Here is a 6234-nt window from a genome sequence, read left to right on the forward strand (position 1 = left end):
ATCGTTAACTTAAAACAGCCTTATATTTCGAATTTTAGATATAATACTCGAAGATTTACCTTAAAACGAAGCTTGAGATTGATAGAGTTTCCAATTCTGAAGAGATCGCCGCTAGAATCGCTTGAATCGGACGTCGAACGGAGAAACAGCGGCGAAACGATCGAGAACGGTGAAAAACGATATTCTGGAGCCTTCTCTCTTCCTCCTGATTCATTCTTTTATAATTCATTCCTTATATAATTTGTCAAAAATACAACTTAGGTCCTTGTTCTTTTTATTTGTTATCATTTGTCCTTTAAACTTTTCTTTTATTCAATTTAGTCCATAACTAGATTAATTAATACTTTTATTATGACTTATATGTATTATTTATATCCAATAAATAATACGAATCCCGATATTAATATCTTCCCGTCAAAACCTAAAATTTCCATTTTTGAGACGTAGTGGTTAAATTACCATTTTAGTCCCTGAACTTTGTTTTGGGACTTTTCTTAGCATTTTTCCTCCTAATTCCAATTCCAACTTAAGAATTGAAATATAATATTAAACTCCGCATAATTACTTTCTCGAGACCGACCTACTTAGATTTGTGTTTACTTTAATTTCTCGGAAATCTTTCCGATATCGCCACTCTGGCAAGTCAAAACTGGCCACGTGGTCCAATTAGATAACTAAATATTTTAGGGTATTACAGATCCGACTCCGATCACCTGAAAGACAACACTGTGAGGGGGTCGGTATTTTGGGAAATACTGAGTGAGTAGACACATTATTAATAGTATTGCTAAAACATAACATCGAATACAATAAAAACATATAAATAAAATCAATAATCGATATCAAAATATAACATAACATACTATTATATAATCCAAGTATTAGATCCGATTGAAACCCTATTCACGATACTCAATACGATCCATAACTTACATACGATCCATAACGATAAAAATCAATTTGATCGATCCAATTGGTAGGGTCCCGAGATAGTTCAACCGAATTAAACCACTACCATCGCTTAATCCTAAGGTGTGGGTCCTGAGATAATTCAACCGAGTTAAACCCACTGGATACGGGTCCCGAGATAGTTCAACTTAGTTAAACCTCGTATCCAATTCGATATATATATTCCAACTTTGATACGATACGATGAACGATGTTTGATATTCGATATTCGATATAACTCCATTACACGATAACAATCTAGACACGCTAGACTGACATACTCACCGGTGATCCTACAGTCCTATTGACGCCAATAGGTAGCACGTTTCCTCGGATCATACACTGGTTTCAAAACTATAATAATTCGATAAACGATATAATATTCGATAATAACGATAATCGGTAAAAGCAATTCAAGAAACGATGTATCAATTCATGTACGATGCGATGTGTTTATTCGTAATATATCAAAATAATAACTTTTAAATAATAATACACAAAAGTAAAGTGCCACTCATAGTAACCGCTATTCCTTATATCCGAACGTAAGCTCTATGAGACTGGTCCGTCAATCCTCGTCGAGCTCCTTGGTTCGTCATACTCGTAGCTCGATAGCCCATCACATCTATCATAAGATTCTATTGTTAAAACATATACTTAAAGAATCCTATTCTAACGATTATTCTAGTCACCAAACATGACCAAAAGCATAAAACATAAGCCGTCACGTTCTAAACGTATCTTTCTTGATATCTATTACCAAGTCTCATCCTTTTCTTATTGATTCTCGATACCATCTTGACTTCGTCTTTAGGTTTAATTAAGTAAACAAACTACGATTATAACATTACTCTTTTACTTTATTCGAACACCTTTCGTCAACGTATCATGCTTATTTATCATCATCGGAAGCCATTTTTTGCTCACAGGAACCCCCAAAGGTCACGGTTGAGGTAGGGCACGTCGTCCCGAGCTTGGCACGTCGTGCCCATCAATTTTTATGAAGGGCACGTCGTGCCCTTCGCCCTTGCATGATTTGCGGGCGCACGTCGTGCTCCTAGGTGTTGCACGTCGTGCACCAGCGCGACGTGCTGAAGTGCAGCACGTCGCGCCCCTTCGGGCGCGACTCAAATGACGCTTTCGGACCACTTACGAGGCTCCAAAACACTCAAAAGCATTCTAATACATACCCAATTTATCCAAACACAAAACACATCTAGAATCTTTACAAAAAACGATGAAATACGACATGCTTTAGGTGTTATGATTCAAACGCAACAATTTTTTTCAAAAACGATGAAAAACGACATGTTATTGGAGGTTTGATCAAGTAAAGGAGTGTCACTTGATCAGATTTGTACTTTTAGGTCTGGCCCAACAGGAAGTTTTGAAAATTTGGTTTTGAAACTGGAATCTGTTAGGCCGGACCTAAGACTAAGATTGAAATGGTAGTTTTTGAAACACTGGATTTAGAATCATTACATTGGAAGCATGCCTCAAATACAAACATTATGTTGGGTATTTTCATAGAGGGCAGTGTCTAAGATGGAATGCATGTGGGCTGAGTCATTGGGTTTTGGTAGTAACCAGTTTAAGGCTCCTACAGACAGATATACCTTTGATAGGTCTCTACAATCATGAGTACAAACGACCGAGGTACTGAGTTGTGAGTGATACTACTCCGCATAAGACGTTCTGGGCAATGGAGTACAGAGCCAGAGCGTGAGAGCGGCTATGAGTATCGGGGCTGGATAGGGACTCCTAGAGAGTAGATGAGAAGAGAAATTTCTAATGCAATGTTACAAGTGCGAATATGTCTGGAAAATAAAGCCGGTGATTGATAAGGCGCAAGCCGTGCGGTTTAGGTATATGGAAACCTTTTTTAAAAACAATTATGAAAACATTATGTTTTAAAAACAATTGTTTTAATCCCCAGTGGAGTCGCCACTGTGAGCGAAGCGGGGTTCGGGGGCCGGTCGCCCAAGTCTTATGGCTGACTTCTCAATCTAGAAATGGTTTGCAAAATGGAGTCTTCACCTAGTTCAACTAGGAAATGTCTTTTAACCGAATAGATATCCTTACTCGCTTCCGATAAGACTATCGTGCATTGGAACAAAGACTAGGGTTCGTGGACCTCCCCAAGACTCTTGTGCTTGGCTTATCTGTTACCGGCTTTATTTACTGGACATATTCGTATTATATCTCATCTCAACAGTATATGCAGTTCACAGGATATGAAAGCTGTAAATAAACATGTATGAAAGCAGTAAACACGTTTGACGCGCATATGACTCGATCTGGAATGGCATTTGAGGCAAGTAGCAGGTACTCATAAACATACATCTAACCTTAGAGGTTTCTAGCAAGTAGCATAAGTCTGGTTGGTCTGGATTGATAACATGCACAATGCCTAAACCCGTATGTATAAGCGCGATTTGATTGATTTTATTAGGTGACCTTGAAAAACCTATACAACCATTTACTACATTTTCGTATTAGTTCTACGATGTCTAAATGATGGGCTGGAATTGCATTATTGGGACAATTTTAGGTGATCAATCCTTTAACTAGTTATTATTTAATTTGGAATGCTTTGGGAAAGCAGTAAACAATGCTAGCATGCTCAGGGGCAGTTGGATATACATACAAGGTTTGAGATACTTTGAAACCTCGTTGACCTTGAGTGCCTGATACTCGCGCGAGTTTTGACCATCGGCCTGGTCAGAATGGGCTCTCGGCCATATCACGAGAGTTGTGCGCCTCATCAATCCGGTGATACTGGTGTGATCCGGAGTCGATTCCGAGTTCGGGTTAGCCCTGAATTGGCTCTGGAGGTTGTTGGTTTGCTAGGCCTCGGGCTCGGGGGCCCGGTTTATACACTATGTTACATATTTGTACTTCTGAGTCTGTTTTACATGGGGGTATGGCCCGTTACAATACAGAATATGATTCTACACTTAATTATCTATGTCTGGGTTCAAACTGGGGCTGATTCGGAGTACGGATGAGCCTGAAAATAAGTTTTGAAGTTCAGATCGAAGTGTGGAGGATCTGGGAGCGAATCTGGGGAGCTGACGAAGGAGGAACACGGTGCCATCTTATGCTGCCGGCGCCGGCAGGATGAGGTGGTGGCGCCGCCGTTACAGTGGCGGCGGCGGCGGTTCGTTGGCATATTCAAATGTCTTTTTGTTTTGCTTCGTTCTCACTCGTTTCAACTCTTTTCTCATGCAAAAGTAGACAAAATCACATAAACTCGAACAAGGAATCCAAATATAGCATAATCAGAGTGTTTAAAGCTCATCTAGACAAAATTATTTTTCTGGGCAGCAAGTACGAAAATAGGTTTTTCATGGCAAGTAAGCTCGAAATCCCACCTAACATGCATCCTAAGAGCTACAATCTATTGGGTTTTCGGATTTAAACATATTAAACACATTAAATTAGTCATTAACATGCTTTTTCATCGATTTCATGACAATTTGATAATTTATAAGCTAAATATGACAATTTTATGGCTAAGACTAACTAGACCTGTTCATGGGTCGGGCTTGGGCGGGCTTAGCCGGGCCTGAATTTTTTTCTGACAAGCCCGAGCACGCCCAAGCCCGAATTTTTTTAATATTTCTCTACCCAAGCCCAGGCCCGAATTTTTTTAAAAAGCCCAGCCCGGCCCTAACCTGAAATAATTTTTTTTCTAGACTGACCTGTTATGTTAACCTGTAGAAGTAAAACTCTCTCAACATAAAAATGCAATTTCATGATATAATCCAATAATAAGAACATCAACTAATTGTGCTTGCACAAATATCAAATGATTGTGACTAACTGTAGCAAAAATATTCATAATTCAAATTCAAACCAATAACAAAAACAGTAACCATAATTCAAACAAAAATATAATCAATTAATATTTTTAACCATCCAAATAAACTTCAAAACCAATAAAAAGAACAGGAAACAAAAATTAAAATTCCTTCAAGACAAATCTCATGTTTCCTACAATCAAAGGATATTTAAATTAATAAATATTGTATTTAAATGAAAATAACTAATAAGTTAAATCAAAATATAAACAATAAATTTACCTAAAATTCCATAGCTTCACTTTCTTCTTCTTCATCAATATCACTAGTATCATCTTAAATTGAGATATCGGATTCAAATTTAGGGGTGAAATTACCTATATAAAAATTAACACAATAAAGATTAGTCTATAAAACTTTAACTTTAAAAATAAAATTTAGAAAATAAATTGAATTATAAATAAACAATTTCAATTACCTTCCGCACGAATCCAATCTTTGAGACAATTTAAAGTTTGAACTGTCTTAGAATTAAGAGAACTTTTAGAAGCGGTAATGATCTTGTTTCCAATGCTAAAAGCGGATTCCAAAGTGACAGTTGTAGCCGGAATTGATAAAACATCGCGTGCCGATTTTGAGAGTTCTGGTTATCTCATTGAACTTTTATTCCAAAACTCCAAAACATCCAAATCTTCACTCAATTTATGAGTTGGTTCCTCAAAATAAATATCTAATTATGATTTATCATGTGTGGTAATTGTTTCATCCAAAAATTCTTTATAATCTTCAAATTGCTCATCTCCAATGTCACTAATAAAATTGCCACCACTTGACGGTTCCTCATTTGATGTTCCAACACTAGAATTAGTTTCTTGTCTATACTCCTCAAACAACTTACGAAGGGTTGTCACAACTTTGTCTACCATCTCATCCATATTATCTTTACCATATATTTTACCATAACAATACTTCAAAAAAATTAATTTTGCATGTAGGGTCCAAAAGTGCAACCACACTCAAAATTCCATTATAATTAGCCCAATACTCGTCAAAATTGAGGTTGCATAGCCTTAGCGGTATTGCATAGAAGGTGAGATGGATAATTTCAACTTCTAATAACTTTGAATGAATTTTCCACACACCTTTGAAAAATAAATTTGAGGTAGGACTTTTATGAGCTGAAAACATAATTGTCACTTCATAAAACACCTTCAAAAATTTATGAATCATGGAAATGTGTTGCCATTCAAGTTCCGAGGTCTCATAAGACCTAAGTACTTGATTTCTACTCCCAAAACGATCAAACACATCCTTATAGTAAAGAGCATTATCAAGCATTCTATAAGTTGAGTTCCATTTAGTAGGAATATCAAATCTAAATCTTCTCCTAATATCTAAATGAAAAGTTTTCTTTGCAACATCAAAAAACTTCTTCCTACATACCTGTGATTTATCAATATACTTCATGATTTCTCTAATCTTA

The sequence above is a fragment of the Mercurialis annua genome, linkage group LG4, assembly GCF_937616625.2.
Source record: "Mercurialis annua linkage group LG4, ddMerAnnu1.2, whole genome shotgun sequence".
In the NCBI taxonomy this organism is placed as follows: Eukaryota; Viridiplantae; Streptophyta; class Magnoliopsida; order Malpighiales; family Euphorbiaceae; genus Mercurialis; species Mercurialis annua.